The sequence below is a fragment of the Pristiophorus japonicus genome, chromosome 1 (assembly GCF_044704955.1).
Source record: "Pristiophorus japonicus isolate sPriJap1 chromosome 1, sPriJap1.hap1, whole genome shotgun sequence".
NCBI classification, from domain to species: domain Eukaryota; kingdom Metazoa; phylum Chordata; class Chondrichthyes; family Pristiophoridae; genus Pristiophorus; species Pristiophorus japonicus.
This window is the reverse complement of record NC_091977.1, coordinates 546079043-546097422: the sequence shown is the minus strand read 5'-3', so window position 1 is coordinate 546097422 and position 18380 is coordinate 546079043. Positions and strand designations below refer to the sequence as shown.

General features: G+C 53.2%; 1 protein-coding gene across 1 annotated transcript in view; it reads left to right on the top strand.

The window, feature by feature from the left end:
• The first annotated feature begins 3399 nt into the window (after positions 1 to 3399).
• Positions 3400 to 18380, top strand: part of aoc1 (amine oxidase copper containing 1) — an 87587-nt gene continuing 72606 nt past the window's right edge. Inside the window, exon 1 of the mRNA XM_070877053.1 lies at positions 3400 to 3408. The gene's annotated coding sequence lies outside the window, so the exon portion shown is untranslated. The remainder of the gene's footprint in view (positions 3409 to 18380) is intronic.

Below are 18380 nucleotides of genomic sequence, written 5' to 3'. Positions count from 1 at the left end.
ATGTAGTACCCTTGTTTAAGAAGGGAGAAAGGGATAGGCCGAGTAATTACAGGCCTGTCAGACTAACTTCAGTGGTGGGGAAATTATTGGAAAAATTCCTGAAGGACAGGATAAATCTACATTTAGAAAGGCAAGGTTTAATTAGGGACAGTCAGCATGGATTTGTTAAGGGAAGATCGTGTTTGACTAATCTGATTGAATTTTCCGAGGAGGTAACCAAGAGGGTCGATGTGGGTAGTGCATACGATGCAGTGTATATGGATTTTAGCAAAGCTCTTGATAAGGTCCCACATGGCAAACTGGTTATGAAGGCATATAAATTGGTCAGAAAAAGCAGCAAACCTGAGGACTGGGAGAAATTTAGAATTCAGCAGAGGAGGACTAAGGGCTTAATTAAGAGGGGGAAAATAGAGTATGAGAAGAAGCTTGCCGGGAACATAAAAACTGACTGCAAAAGCGTCGATAGATGTGTGAAGACAAAAAGATTAGTGAAGACAAATGTAGGTCCCTTGCAGTCGGATTCAGGTGAATTTATAATGGGGAACAAAGAAATGGCAGACCAATTGAACAAATACTTTGGTTCTGTCTTCACGAAGGAAGGCACAACTAACCTTCCAGATGTACTCGGGGACCGAGGGTCGATTGAGAGAGAGGAACTGATGGATATCCTTATTAGGCGGGATATTGTGTTAGGGAAATTGATGGGATTGAAGGTCGATAAATCCCTGGGGCGTGATAATTTGCATCCCAGAGTACTTAAGGAAGTGGCCCTAGAAATAGTGGATGCATTGGTGATCATTTTCCAACAGTCTATCGACTCTGGATCAGTTCCTATGGACTGGAGGGTAGCTAATGTAACTCCACTTTTTAAAAAAGGAGGGAGAGAGAAAGCGGGTAATTATAGACCGGTTAGCCTGACATCAGTAGTGGGGATAATGTTGGAATCAATCATTAAGGATGAAATAGCAGCGCATTTGGAAAGCAGTGACAGGATTGGTCCAAGTCAGCATGGATTTATGAAGGGGAAATCATGCTTGACGAATCTTCTGGAATTTTTTGAGGATGTAACTAGCAGAGTGGACAAGGGAGAACCAGTGGATGTGGTGTATTTGGACTTTCAAAAGGCTTTTGGCAAGGTCCCACACAAGAGATTGGTGTGCAAAATCAAAGCACATGGTATTGGGGGTAATATATTGACATGGATAGAGAACTGGTTGGCAGACAGGAAGCAGAGAGTCAGGATAAACGGGTCCTTTTCAGAATGGCAGGCAGTGACTAGTGGGGTGCCGCAGGGCTCAGTGCTGGGACCCCAGCTATTTACAATATACATCAATGATTTAGATGAAGGAATTGAGTGTAATATCTCCAAGTTTGCAGATGACACTCAACTGGGTGACGGTGTGAGCTGCGAGGAGGATGCTAAGAGGCTGCAGAGTGACTTGGACAGGTTAGGTGAGTGGGCAAATGCATGGCAGATGTAGTATAATGTGGATAAATGTGAGGTTATCCACTTTGGGGGCAAAAACACGAAGGCAGAATATTATCTGAATGGCGGCAGATTAGGAAAAGGGGAGGTGCAACGAGACCTGGGTATCATGGTTCATCAGTCATTGAAGGTTGGCATGCAGGTACAGCAGGCGGTGAAGAAGGCAAATGGCATGTTGGCCTTCATAGCTTGGGGATTTGAGTATAGGAGCAGGGAGGTCTTACTGCAGTTGTACAGGGATTGGTGAGGCCTCACCTGGAATATTGTGTTCAGTTTTGTTCTCCTAATCTGAGGAAGGACGTTCTTGCTATTGAGGGAGTGCAGTGAAGGTTCACCAGACTGATTCCCGGGATGGCAGGGCTGACGTATGAGGAGAGACTGGATCAACTGGGCCTTTATTGGAGTTTAGAAGGATGCAAGGGAATCTCATAGAAATGTATAAGATTCTGACGGGACTGGACAGGTTAGATGCAGGAAGAATGTTCCCGATGTTGGGGAAGTCCAGATTCAGGGGACATAGTCTTAGGATAAGGGGTAGGCTATTTAGGACTGAGATGAGAAGAAACTTCTTCACTCAGAGAGTTGTTAACCTGTGGAATTCTCTACTGCAGAGAGTTTTGATGCCAGTTCACTGGATATATTCAAGAGGGAGTTAGATATGGCCCTTACGGCTAAAGGGATCAAAGGGTATGGAGAGAAAGCAGGAAAGGGGTACTGAGGGAATGATCAGCCATGATCTTATTGAATGGTGGTGTAGGCTCGAAGGGCCGAATGGCCTACTCCTGCACCTATTTTCTATGTTTCTACGTAAAAGCCCATGGGATCCAGGGTAAAGTGGCAAGTTGGATCCAAAATTGGCTCAGAGGTAGGAAGCAAAGGGTAATGGCCGATGGATGTTTTTGCGACTGGAAGGATGTTTCCAGTGGGGTTCCGCAGGGCTCGGTACTGGGTCCCTTACTTTTTGTGATATACATTGATGATTTAGATTTGAATATAGGGAGTATGATTAAGACGTTTGCAGACGACACTAAAATTGGCTGTGTGGTTGGGGGAGGGGGAGAGGGAAGGGGAGAGGGATTGGGGGGAGGGGGAGGGGGATTTGGGGGAGGGGGAGGGGGGTTAGGGGAGGGGGATTGGGGGGAGGGGGAGGGGGATTAGTGGAGGGTGATTGGGGGGATTGGGGGAGGGGAATTGGGGGAGGGGTGAGGGGGGATTGGGGTGAGGGGAGGGACAGTGGGGAGGGGGATTGGGTGAGGGGGGATTCGGGGGAGGTGAAGGGCGGTTGGGAGGCCGATTGGGGAGGGGTGAGGGGGGGATTGGGGGAGGGGGTGGGGGTTTGGGGGAGGGGTGAGGCGGGATTGGGGGAAGGGGAGGGGTGGGTTGCAGAGGGGGATTGGGGGAGGGGGATTGGGGGAGGGGTGAGGGGGGCTTGGTGGGAGGGGGAGTTGGGGAGGGCGATTGGGGGGTTAGTGGAGGGGGATTGGGGGAGGGGGAGGGGGGAGGGGAAGGGGGATTGAGGAGGGGGATTGGGGAAAGGGGAACTTGTGGCCAGCCTCACTCACAGTTTGTTCCTGACGTTGGTGAACTTTATTTCCGGGAATGTACCTGCAGGCGATTGGATGTCAGGCGGCCCGGGAGCTCAGTGCATGTGAGTGTGTGTTTGCGGATTGCATTCCAGGTTTATTATCTCGTACTGGGTCCGTCACCTGAACAGTCACATGATTTCCACCCCATACTTTAGGAATACAGCAGACATTGCATCTAATCACAAATCTAGAATGCAAACAGACTTTGCACCTTCCGATGTCCCGGACTCAGAGCAGAGACGGCTGCACTGGAAGCACGGCAAGCTTTTGGGCAAAAGCTAAATTTGCGAAACTGAGACGGGATTTGCCACCGGGGACTGGAAACAGCTACTTCAGGTAAACCAGTGTGGGCAGTGGGGGGCATTTAAGGAGGAGATCGTGAGGGTTCAGAGCAAGTATGTTCCCTGAAAGGAAAAGTTGGGAACCAACAAATCTAGAGTCACCTGGATATCAAGGGACAGACAGGATAGGATAAAGGCAATCGGGAGGTTTGTGACAGATACCGAGGGTGCAGTAACCCTCAGCGACTATAGAACGTGCAGCGGTGAAATTCAAATGCAAATTAGGAAACAAAGAGAGAGCATGAAAAAATATTGGCAAGTAAAATCACGGAAAACCCAAAGATGTTTTCTAAATACATTAAGAGCAAGAGAATAAATAGAGAAAAATGAGAGCCTATTAGAGACCATAAAGATAATGTGTGTGTGGAGGCGGGAACATGGTTTTTAATGAATACTTTGCGTCTGTTTTCACAAAAGAGAGGGACGATACAGACATTGCTATCGAGGAGGAGGAGTGTGAAATACTAGACAAATAAACATATATCAATGATTTAGACTTGAAGGTAGGGGGTATGATTAAGAAGTTTGCAGATGATACTAAAATTGTCCGTGTGGTTGATAATGAAGAAGAAAGCTGGAGACTGCAGGAAGATATCAATGGACTGGTCAGGTGGGCAGAGATCTGCACATAACGACAGCTGAAACTGTACAATGAGCAAGTGTGACCTCAGCTCCTTTAATGTGACTCCAGAGTGCAGGCACTGCGTGGGAGGCCAGCTTATATACCGTGCTCCCAAGGGATGCTGGGATCCCTTGGGAATCCAACAGATATGCTCCCTGGTGGTAGTGTGATACACATTAGAAGGGGTTAACCTGTGACTTTAATTTACATATAGATTGGGCTAACCAAACTGGCAGCAATACGGTGGAGGAGGATTTCCTGGAGTGTATGAGGGATGGTTTTCTTGACCAATATGTCGAGGAACCAACTAGAGAGCTGGCCATCCTAGACTAGGTGATGCGTAATGAGAAGGGACTAATTAGCAATCTTGTTATACGAGGCCCTTTGGGGAAGAGTGACCATAATATGGTAGAATTCTTTATTAAGCTGGAAAGTGACAGAGTTAAATCAGAAACTAGGGTCCTGAACTTAAGGAAAGGTAACTTCGACAGCATGAGGCATGAATTGGCTAGAATAGACTGGCGAGTGATACTTAAAGGGTTGACGGTGGATAGGCAATGGCAAACATTTATAGATCTCATGGATGAACATCAACAATTGTACATCCTTGTCTGGAGTAAAAATAAACCAGGGAAGGTGGCTCAACCGTGGCGAACAAGGAAAATTAAAGATAGTGTTAGATCCAAGGAAGAGGCATATAAATTGGCCAGAAAAAGCAGCAAACCAGAGGACTGGGAGAAATTTAGAATTCAGCAGAAGAGGACAAAGGGTTCAATTAGGAGGGGGAAAATAGAGTACGAGAGGAAGCTTGCCGGGAGCATAAAAACTGACTGCAAAAGCTTCTATAAATATATGAAGAGAAAAAGATTAGTGAAGACAAACGTAGGTTCCTTGAAGTCGGACCCGGGTGAGTATATATTGGGGAACAAAGAAATGGCAGACCAATTGAACAAATACTTTGGTTCTGTCTTCACGAAGGAAGACACAAATAACCTCCCAGATGTACTAGGGGACCGAGGGTCTAGTGAGAAGGAGGAATTGAAGGATATCCTAATTAGGCGGGAAATTGTGTTAGGGAAATTGATGGGATTGAAGGCCGATAAATCCCTGGGCCTGATCGTCTGTATCCCAGAGTACTTAAGGAAGTGGCCCTAGAAATAGTGGATGCATTGGTGATCATTTTCCAACAGTCTATCGACTCTGGGTCAGTTCCTATGGACTGGAGGGTAGCTAATGTAACACCACTTTTTAAAAAAGGAGGGAGAGAGAAAACGGGTAATTGTAGACCGGTTAGCCTGACATCGGTAGTGGGGAAAATGTTGGAATCAATTATTAAGGATGAAATAGCAGCGCATTTGGAAAGTGACAGGATCGGTCCAAGTCAGCATCAATTTATGAAAGGGAAATCATGCTTGACAAATCTTCTCTAATTTTTTGAGGATGTAACAGTAGAGTGGACAAGGGAGAACCAGTGGATGTGGTGTATTTGGACATTCAAAAGGCCTTTGACAAGATCCCACACAAGAGATTGGTTTGCAAAATCAAAGCACATGGTATTGGGGGTAATGTACTGATGTGGATAGAGAATTGGTTAGCAGGCAGGAAGCAGAGAGTCGGGATAAACGGGTCCTTTTCGGAATGGGAGGCAGTGACGAGTGGAGTGCCGCAGGGCTCAGTGCTGGGACCCCAGCTCTTTACAATATACATTCATGATTTGGATGAAGGAATTGAGTGTAATATCTCCAAGTTTGCAGATGACACTAAACTGGGTGGCGGTGTGAGCTGTGAGGTGGACGCTAAGAGGCTGCAGGGTGACTTGGACAGGTTAGGTGAGTGGGAAAATGCATGGCAGATGCAGTATAATGTGGATAAATGTGAGGTTATCCACTTTGGGGGCAAAAACACGAAGGCAGAATGTTATCTAAATGGCGGCAGATTAGGAAAAGGGGAGGTGCAACGAGACCTGGGTGTCATGGTTCATCAGTCATTGAAAGTTGGCATGCAGGTACAGCAGGCGGTGAAGAAGGCAAATGGTATGTTGGCCTTCATAGCGAGAGGATTTGAGTATAGGAGCAGGGAGGTGTTACTGCAGTTGTACAGGGCCTTGGTGAGGCCTCACCTGGAATATTGTGTTCAGTTTTGGTCTCTTAATCTGAGGAAGGACGTTCTTGCTATTGAGGGAGTGCAGCGAAGGTTCACCAGACTGATTCCAGGGATGGCTTGGCTGACATATGAGGAGAGACTGGATCAACTGGGCCTTTATACACTGGAGTTTAGAAGGATGAGAGGGGATCTCATAGAAACATATAAGATTCTGATGGGACTGGACAGGTTAGATGCGGGAAGAATGTTCCCGATGTTGGGGAAGTACAGAACCAGGGGACACAGTCTTAGGATAAGGGGTAGGCCATTTAAAACTGAGATAAGGAGAAACTTCTTCACTCAGAGAGTTGTTAACCTGTGGAATTCCCTGCCGCAGAGAGTTGTTGATGCCAGTTCATTGGATATATTCAAGAGGGAGTTAGATACGGCCCTTACGGCTAAAGGGATCAAGGAGTATGGAAACAAAGCAGGAAAGGGTTACTGAAGGAATGATCAGCCATGATCTTATTGAATGGTGGTGCAGACTCGAAGGGCCTAATGGCCTACTCCTACACCTATTTTCTATGTTTCTATGTTTCTATAACAGGCAGAACAGTGGCAAATGGAATTCAATCCGGAGAAGTGTGAGGTAATGCATTTGGGAATGTCTAACAAGGCAAGGGAATACAAATTAAATGGTAGGACACTGAGAAGTGTAGAGGAACAGAGGGACCTGGGAGTGCAAGTCCACAGATCCCTGAAGGTAGCAGGCCGGGTAGATAAGGTGGTTGAGAAGGCATACGGAATACTTGCCTTATTAGCTGAGGCATAGAATACAAGAGCAGGGAGGTTATGCTTGAACTGTAAAAACACTGGTTAGGCCACAGCTGGAGTACTGCGTGCAGTTCTGGTCACCACATTACAGGAAAGATGTGATTGCACTGGAGATGGTACAGAGGAGATTTACGAGGATGTTGCCAGGATTGTAGAATTTTAGCTATAAGGAAAGATTGGATAGGCTGGGGTTGTTTTCTTTGGAACAGAGGAGGCTAAGGGGAGACCTGATTGAGGTGTACAAGGTCATGAGGGGCCCGGATAGAATGGATAGGAAAGACCTATTTCCCTAAGCAGAGGGGTCAACAACCAGGGAGCATAGATTTAAAGTAATTGGGGGGAGGTTTAGAGGGGATTGGAGGGGAAATTAATTCACCCAGATGGTGGTGGGGGTCTGGAACTCTCTGCCTGAAAGGGTGGTAGAGGCAGAAACCCCCATCACATTTAGAAAGTACCTGGTTGTACACTTGAAGTGCCGTAACCTTCAGGGCTACGGACCGTGAGCTGGAAAGTGGGATTAGGCGGGATAGCTCTTTGCCGGCCGGCGTGGACATGATGGGCCGAATGGCCTCTTTCCGTGCTGTAAATTTCTATGATTCTACAACAACTTTAACTTTCCTGAACGTGCTGACTCTCACTGGGGTACAGTCCCACACACACTGGCTCTCACTGGGGTACGGGTCCCACACACACTGACTCTCACTGGGGTACAGTCCCACACACACTGACTCTCACTGGGGTACAGTCCCACACACACTGACTCTCACTGGGGTACAGTCCCACACACACTGACTCTCACTGGGGTACGGGTCCCACACACATTGACTCTCACTGGGGTACAGTCCCACACACACTGACTCTCACTGGGGTACGGGTCCCACACACACTGACTCTCACTGGAGTACGGGTCCCACACACATTGACTCTCACTGGGGTACGGGTCCCACACACACTGACTCTCACTGGGGTACGGGTCCCACACACACTGACTCTCACTGGGGTACGGGTCCCACACACACTGACTCTCACTGGGGTACGGGTCCCACACACACTGATTCTCACTGGGGTATGGGTCCCACACACACTGACTCTCACTGGGGTACAGTCCTACATGCACTGACTCTCACTTGGGTACGGGTCCCACAAACACTGACTCTCACTGGGGTACGAGTCCCACACACACTAACTCTTACTGGGGTACAGTCCCACACACTGACTCTCACTGGGGTACGGGTCCCACAGACACTGACTCTCACTGGGGTATGGGTCCCACACACACTGACTCTCACTGGAGTACGGGTCCCACACACATTGACTCTCACTGGGGTACGGGTCCCACACACACTGACTCTCACTGGAGTACGGGTCCTACACACATTGACTCTCACGGGTACAGTCCCACACACACTGACTCTCACTGGGGTACAGTCCCACACACACTGGCTCTCACTGGGGTACGGGTCCCACACACACTGACTCTCACTGGGGTACGGGTCCCACAGACACTGACTCTCACTGGGGTACGGGTCCCACACACACTGACTCTCACTGGAGTACGGGTCCCACACACATTGACTCTCACTGGGGTACGGGTCCCACACACACTGACTCTCACTGGGGTACGGGTCCCACACACATTGACTCTCACTGGGGTACAGTCCCACACACACTGACTCTCACTGGGGTACGGGTCCCACAGACACTGACTCTCACTGGGGTACAGTCCCACACACACTGACTCTCACTGGGGTACGGGTCCCACACACACTGACTCTCACTGGGGTACGGGTCCCACACACACTGACTCTCACTGGGGTACGGGTCCCACACACACTGACTCCCACTGGGGTACGGGTCCCACACACACTGACTCTCACTGGGGTACGGGTCCCACACACACTGACTCTCAGTGGGGTACAGTCCCACATACACTGACTCTCACTTGGGTACGGGTCCCACACACACTGACTCTCACTGGGGTACGAGTCCCACACACACTGACTCTTACCGGGGTACAGTCCCACACACTGACTCTCACTGGGGTACGGGTCCCACAGACACTGACTCTCACTGGGGTACGGGTCCCACACACACTGACTCTCACTGGGGTACAGTCCCACTTACATTGACCCTCACTGGGGTACAGGTCCCACACACACTGACTCTCACTGGGGTACGGGTCTCACACACACTGACTCTCACTGGGGTACGGGTCCCACACACACTGACTCTCACTGGGGTACGGGTCCCACACACACTGACTCTCACTGGGGTACGAGTCCCACACACACTGACTCTCACTGGGGTACAGTCCCACATACACTGACTCTCACTTGGGTACGGGTACCACACACACTGACTCTCACTGGGGTACGAGTCCCACACACACTGACTCTTACTGGGGTGCAGGTCCCACACACACTGACTCACTGGGCTATGGGTCCCACACACACTGACTCTCACTGGGGTACATTCCCACACACACTGACTCTCACTGGATATGGGTCCCACACACACTGACTCTCACTGGGTATGGGTCCCACACACACTGACTCACTGGGGTACGGGTCCCACACACACTGACTCTCACTGGGTACGGGTCCCACACGCACTGACTCTCACTGGGGTACGGGTCCCACACACACTGACTCTCACTGGGATATGGGTCCCACACACACTGACTCTCACTGGGGTATGAGTCCCACACATGCTGGCTCTCACTGGGGTACGGGTCACACACACACTGACTCTCACTGGAGTACGGGTCCCACACACATTGACTCTCACTGGGGTATGGGTCCCACACACACTGACTCTCACTGGGTATGGGTCCCACACACAGACTCTCACTGGGGTACAGTCCGCCACACACTGACTCTCACTGGGGTACGGGTTCCACACACACTGACTATCTGGGGTACCGGTCCCACACAAACTGACTCTCACTGGGGTATGAGTTCCACACATGCTGGCTCTCACTGGGGTACGGGTCACACACACACTGACTCTCACTGGGGTACGGGTCCCACACACACTGACTCTCACTGGGGTACAGTCCCACACACACTGACTCTCACTGGGGTACGGGTCCCACACACACTGACTCTCACTGGGGTACGGGTCCCACACACACTGACTCTCACTGGGGTACGGGTCTCACACACACTGACTCTCACTGGGGTACAGGTCCCACACACACTGACTCTCACTGGGGTACGGGTCCCACACACACTGACTCTCACTGGGGTACAGTCGCCCACACACTGACTCTCACTGGGGTACAGGTCCCACACACACTGACTCTCACTGGGGTATGGGTCCCACACACACTGACTCTCACTGGGGTACGGGTCCCACACACTGACTCTCACTGGGGTACGGGTCCCACACACACTGACTCTCACTGGGGTACGGGTCCCACACACACTGACTCTCACTGGGATATGGGTCCCACACATACTGACTCTCACTGGGGTACAGTCCCACACACTGACTCTCACTGGGGTACGGGTCCCGCAGACACTGACTCTCACTCGGGTACGGGTCCCACACACACTGACTCTCACTGGAGTACGGCTCCCACACACATTGACTCTCACTGGGGTACGGGTCCCACACACACTGACTCTCACTGGGGTACAGTCCCACACACATTGACTCTCACTGGGGTATGGGTCCCACACACACTGACTCTCACTGGGGTACGGGTCCCACACACACTGACTCTCACTGGGGTACAGTCCCACACACACTGACTCTCACTGGGGTACGGGTCTCACACACACTGACTCTCACTGGGGTACGGGTCTCACACACACTGACTCTCACTGGGGTACAGGTCCCACACACGCTGACTCTCACTGGGGTACGGGTCCCACACACACTGACTCTCACTGGGGTACGGGTCCCACACACACTGACGCTCACTGGGGTACAGTCCCACACACACTGACTCTCACTGGGGTACAGGTCCCACACACACTGACTCTCACTGGGGTACGGGTCCCAAACGCACTGACTCTCACTGGGGTACGGGTCCCACACACACTGACTCTCACTGGGGTACAGGTCCGACACACACTGACTCTCACTGGGGTACGAGTCCCACACACACTGACTCTCACTGGGGTACGGGTCCCACACAAACTGACTCTCACTGGGGTATGGGTCCCACACACACTGACTCTCACTGGGGTACAGTCCCACACACATTGACTCTCACTTGGGTACGGGTCCCACACACACTGACTCTCACTGGGGTACGGGTCCCACACACACTGACTCTCACTGGGGTACGGGTCCCACACACACTGACTCTCACTGGGGTACAGTCCCACACACACTGACTCTCACTTGGGTACGGGTCCCACACACACTGACTCTCACTGGGGTACGGGTCCCACACACACTGATTCTCACTGGGGTACGGGTCCCACACACACTGACTCTCACTGGGGTACGGGTCCCACACACACTGACTCTCACTGGGGTACAGTCCCACACCCACTGACTCTCACTGGGGTACAGGTCCCACACACATTGACTCTCACTGGGGTATGGGTCCCACACACACTGACTCTCACTGGGGTACATTCCCACACACACTGACTCTCACTGGATATGGGTCCCACACACACTGACTCTCACTGGGTATGGGTCCCACTCACACTGACTCTCACTGGGGTACGGGTCCCACACACACTGACTCTCACTGGGGTACAGTCCCACACACTGACTCTCACTGGGGTACGGGTCCCACAGACACTGACTCTCACTGGGGTGCGGGTCCCACACACACTGACTCTCACTGGAGTACGGGTCCCACACACATTGACTCTCACTGGGGTACGGGTCCCACACACACTGACTCTCACTGGGGTACAGTCCCACACACATTGACTCTCACTGGGGTACGGGTCCCACACACACTGACTCTCACTGGGGTACGGGTCCCACACACACTGACTCTCACTGGGGTACGGGTCCCACACACACTGACTCTCACTGGGGTACGGGTCCCACACACACTGACTCTCACTGGGGTACGGGTCCCACACACACTGACTCTCACTGGGGTACAGTCCCACATACACTGACTCACTTGGGTACGGGTCCCACACACACTGACTCTCACTGGGGTACAGTCCCACACACTGACTCTCACTGGGGTACGGGTCCCACACACACTGACTCTCACTGGGGTACAGTCCCACACATACTGACTCTCACTGGGGTACAGTCCCATACACACTGACTCTCACTGGGGTATGGGTCCCACACACACTGACTCTCACTGGGGTACAGTCCCACACACACTGACTCTCACTGGGGTGCAGTCCCACACACACTGACTCTAACTGGGGTACGGGTCCCACACACACTGACTCTCACTGGGGTACAGTCCCACATACACTGACTCTCACTTGGGTACGGGTCCCACACACACTGACTCTCACTGGGGTACGAGTCCCACACAAACTGACTCTTACTGGGGTACAGGTCCCACACACTCTGACTCTCACTGGGGTACAGTCCCACACACATTGACTCTCACTGGGGTTCGGGTCCCACACACACTGACTCTCACTGGGGTACAGTCCCACACACATTGACTCTCACTGGGGTACGGGTCCCACATACACTGACTCTTACTGGGGTACAGGTCCCACACACTCTGACTCTCACTGGGGTACAGTCCCACACACATTGACTCTCACTGGGGTACGGGTCCCACACACACTGACTCTCACTGGGGTACAGTCCCACACACATTGACTCTCACTGGGGTACGGGTCCCACATACACTGACTCTCACTGGGGTACGGGTCCCACACACACTGACTCTCACTGGGGTACGGGTCCCACCCACACTGACTCTAACTGGGGTACGGGTCCCACACACACTGACTCTCACTGGGGTGCAGTCCCACATGCACTGACTCTCACTTGGGTACGGGTCCCATACACACTGACTCTCACTGGGGTACGAGTCCCACACACACTGACTCTTACTGGGGTACCGGTCCCACACACACTGACTCTCACTGGGGTACAGTCCCACACACATTGACTCTCACTGGGGTATGGGTCCCACACACACTGACTCTCACTGGGGTACATTCCCACACACACTGACTCTCACTGGATATGGGTCCCACACGCACTGACTCTCACTGGGTATGGGTTCCACACACAGACTCTCACTGGGGTACAGTCCGCCACACACTGACTCTCACTGTGGTACGGGTCCCACACACACTGACTCTCACTGGGGTATGGGTCCCACACACACTGACTCTCACTGGGGTACATTCCCACACACACTGACTCTCACTGGATATGGGTCCCACACGCACTGACTCTCACTGGGTATGGGTTCCACACACAGATTCTCACTGGGGTACAGTCCGCCACACACTGACTCTCACTGGGGTACAGGTCCCACACACTCTGACTCTCACTGGGGTACAGTCCCACACACATTGACTCTCACTGGGGTACGGGTCCCACACACACTGACTCTCACTGGGATATGGGTCCCACACACACTGACTCTCACTGGGGTATGAGTCCCACACATGCTGGCTCTCACTGGGGTACGGGTCACACACACACTGACTCTCACTGGAGTACGGGTCCCACACACATTGACTCTCACTGGGGTATGGGTCCCACACACACTGACTCTCACTGGGGTACAGTCCCACACACTGACTCTCACTGGGGTACGGGTCCCACAGACACTGACTCTCACTGGGGTACGGGTCCCACACACACTGACTCTCACTGGAGTACGGGTCGCACACACATTGACTCTCACTGGGGTACGGGTCCCACACACACTGACTCTCACTGGGGTACAGTCCCACACACATTGACTCTCACTGGGGTACGGGTCCCACACACACTGACTCTCACTGGGGTACGGGTCCCACACACACTGACTCTCACTGGGGTACGGGTCCCACACACACTGACTCTCACTGGGGTACGGGTCCCACAAACACTGACTCTAACTGGGGTACGGGTCCCACACACACTGACTCTCACTGGGGTACAGTGCCACATACACTGACTCTCACTTGGGTACGGGTCCCACACACACTGACTCTCACTGGGGTACGAGTCCCACACACACTGACTCTTACTGGGGTACAGGTCCCACACACTCTGACTCTCACTGGGGTACAGTCCCACACACATTGACTCTCACTGGGGTACGGGTCCCACACACACTGACTCTCACTGGGATTCGGGTCCCACACACACTGACTCTCAATGGGGTACAGTCCCACACACATTGACTCTCACTGGGGTACGGGTCCCACACACACTGACTCTCACTGGGGTACGGGTCCCACACACACTGACTCTCACTGGGGTACGGGTCCCACACACATTGACTCTAACTGGGGTACGGGTCCCACACACACTGACTCTCACTGGGGTACAGTCCCACATACACTGACTCTCACTTGGGTACGGGTCCCATACACACTGACTCTCACTGGGGTACGAGTCCCACACACACTGACTCTTACTGGGGTACAGGTCCCACACACAGTTACTCTCACTAGGGTACAGTCCCACACACATTGACTCTCACTGGGGTACGAGTCCCACACACGCTGACTCTCACTGGGGTACGGGTCCCACACACACTGACTCTCACTGGGGTATGGGTCCCACACACACTGACTCTCACTGGGGTACATTCCCACACACACTGACTCTCACTGGATATGGGTCCCACACGCACTGACTCTCACTGGGTATGGGTCCCACACACAGACTCTCACTGGGGTACAGTCCGCCACACACTGACTCTCACTGGGGTACGGGTTCCACACACACTGACTATCTGGGGTACCGGTCCCACACAAACTGACTCTCACTGGGGTATGAGTTCCACACATGCTGGCTCTCACTGGGGTACGGGTCACACACACACTGACTCTCACTGGGGTACGGGTCCCACACACACTGACTCTCACTGGGGTACAGTCCCACACACACTGACTCTCACTGGGGTACGGGTCCCACACACACTGACTCTCACTGGGGTACGGGTCCCGCAGACACTGACTCTCACTCGGGTACGGGTCCCACACACACTGACTCTCACTGGAGTACGGCTCCCACACACATTGACTCTCACTGGGGTACGGGTCCCACACACACTGACTCTCACTGGGGTACAGTCCCACACACATTGACTCTCACTGGTGTATGGGTCCCACACACACTGACTCTCACTGGGGTACGGGTCCCACACACACTGACTCTCACTGGGGTACTGTCCCACACACACTGACTCTCACTGGGGTACGGGTCTCACACACACTGACTCTCACTGGGGTACAGGTCCCACACACACTGACTCTCACTGGGGTACGGGTCCCACACACACTGACTCTCACTGGGGTACGGGTCCCACACACACTGACGCTCACTGGGGTACAGTCCCGCACACACTGACTCTCACTGGGGTACAGGTCCCACACACACTGACTCTCACTGGGGTACGGGTCCCAAACGCACTGACTCTCACTGGGGTACGGGTCCCACACACACTGACTCTCACTGGGGTACAGGTCCGACACACACTGACTCTCACTGGGGTACGAGTCCCACACACACTGACTCTTACTGGGGTACAGTCCCACACACACTGACTCTCACTGGGGTACGGGTCCCACACAAACTGACTCTCACTGGGGTATGGGTCCCACACACACTGACTCTCACTGGGGTACAGTCCCACACACATTGACTCTCACTTGGGTACGGGTCCCACACACACTGACTCTCACTGGGGTACGGGTCCCACACACACTGACTCTCACTGGGGTACGGGTCCCACACACACTGACTCTCACTGGGGTACAGTCCCACACACACTGACTCTCACTTGGGTACGGGTCCCACACACACTGACTCTCACTGGATATGGGTCCCACACACACTGACTCTCACTGGGTATGGGTCCCACTCACACTGACTCTCACTGGGGTACGGGTCCCACACACACTGACTCTCACTGGGGTACGAGTCCCACACTCACTGACTCTCACTGGGGTACGGGTCACACACACACTGACTCTCACTGGGATATGGGTCCCACACATACTGACTCTCACTGGGGTACAGTCCCACACACTGACTCTCACTGGGGTACGGGTCCCACAGACACTGACTCTCACTGGGGTGCGGGACCCACACACACTGACTCTCACTGGAGTACGGGTCCCACACACATTGACTCTCACTGGGGTACGGGTCCCACACACACTGACTCTCACTGGGGTACAGTCCCACACACATTGACTCTCACTGGGGTACGGGTCCCACACACACTGACTCTCACTGGGGTACGGGTCCCACACACACTGACTCTCACTGGGGTACGGGTCCCACACACACTGACTCTCACTGGGGTACGGGTCCCACACACACTGACTCTCACTGGGGTACGGGTCCCACACACACTGACTCTCACTGGGGTACACTCCCACATACACTGACTCACTTGGGTACGGGTCCCACACACACTGACTCTCACTGGGGTACAGTCCCACACACTGACTCTCACTGGGGTACGGGTCCCACACACACTGACTCTCACTGGGGGAAAGTCCCACACACACTGACTCTCACTGGGGTACAGTCCCATACACACTGACTCTCACTGGGGTACGGGTCCCACACACACTGACTCTCACTGGGGTACAGTCCCACACACACTGACTCTCACTGGGGTGCAGTCCCGCACACACTGACTCTAACTGGGGTACGGGTCCCACACACACTGACTCTCACTGGGGTACAGTCCCACATACACTGACTCTCACTTGGGTACGGGTCCCACACACACTGACTCTCACTGGGGTACGAGTCCCACACACACTGACTCTCACTGGGGTACAGGTCCCACACACTCTGACTCTCACTGGGGTACAGTCCGCCACACACTGACTCTCACTGGGGTACGGGTTCCACACACACTGACTATCTGGGGTACCGGTCCCACACAAACTGACTCTCACTGGGGTATGATTTCCACACATGCTGGCTCTCACTGGGGTACGGGTCACACACACACTGACTCTCACTGGGGTACGGGTCCCACACACACTGACTCTCACTGGGGTACGGGTCCCACACACATTGACTCTCACTGGGGTACGGGTCCCACACACACTGACTCTCACTGGAGTACGGGTCCCACACACATTGACTCTCACTTGTACAGTCCCACACACACTGACTCTCACTGGGGTACAGTCCCACACACACTGGCTCTCACTGGGGTACGGGTCCCACACACACTGACTCTCACTGGGGTACGGGTCCCACAGACACTGACTCTCACTGGGGTACGGGTCCCACACACACTGACTCTCACTGGAGTACGGGTCCCACACACATTGACTCTCACTGGGGTACGGGTCCCACACCCACTGACTCTCACTGGGGTACGGGTCCCACACACATTGACTCTCACTGGGGTACAGTCCCACACACACTGACTCTCACTGGGGTACGGGTCCCACAGACACTGACTCTCACTGGGGTACAGTCCCACACACACTGACTCTCACTGGGGTATGGGTCCCACACACACTGACTCTCACTGGGGTACGGGTCCCACACACACTGACTCTCACTGGGGTACGGGTCCCACACACACTGACTCCCACTGGAGTACGGGTCCCACACACACTGACTCTCACTGGGGTACGGGTCCCACACACACTGACTCTCACTGGGGTACAGTCCCACATACACTGACTCTCACTTGGGTACGGGTCCCACACACACTGACTCTCACTGGGGTACAGTCCCACATACATTGACCCTCACTGGGGTACGGGTCCCACACACACTGACTCTCACTGGGGTACGGGTCTCACACACACTGACTCTCACTGGGGTACGGGTCCCACACACACTGGATCTCACTGGGGTACGGGTCCCACACACACTGACTCTCACTGGGGTACGAGTCCCACACACACTGACTCTCACTGGGGTACAGTCCCACATACACTGACTCTCACTTGGGTACGGGTACCACACACACTGACTATCACTGGGGTACGAGTCCCAAACGCACTGACTCTCACTGGGGTACGGGTCCCACACACACTGACTCTCACTGGGGTACGGGTCCCACACACACTGACTCTCACTGGGGTACAGTCCCACATACACTGACTCTCACTTGGGTACGGGTCCCAAACACACTGACTCTCACTTGGGTACAGTCTCACACACTGACTCTCACTGGGGTACGGGTCCCACACACACTGACTCTCACTGGGGTACGGGTCCCACACACACTGACTCTCACTGGGGTACGGTTCCGACACACACTGACTCTCAGTGGGGTACGGGTCCCACACACACTGACTGTCACTGGGGTACGG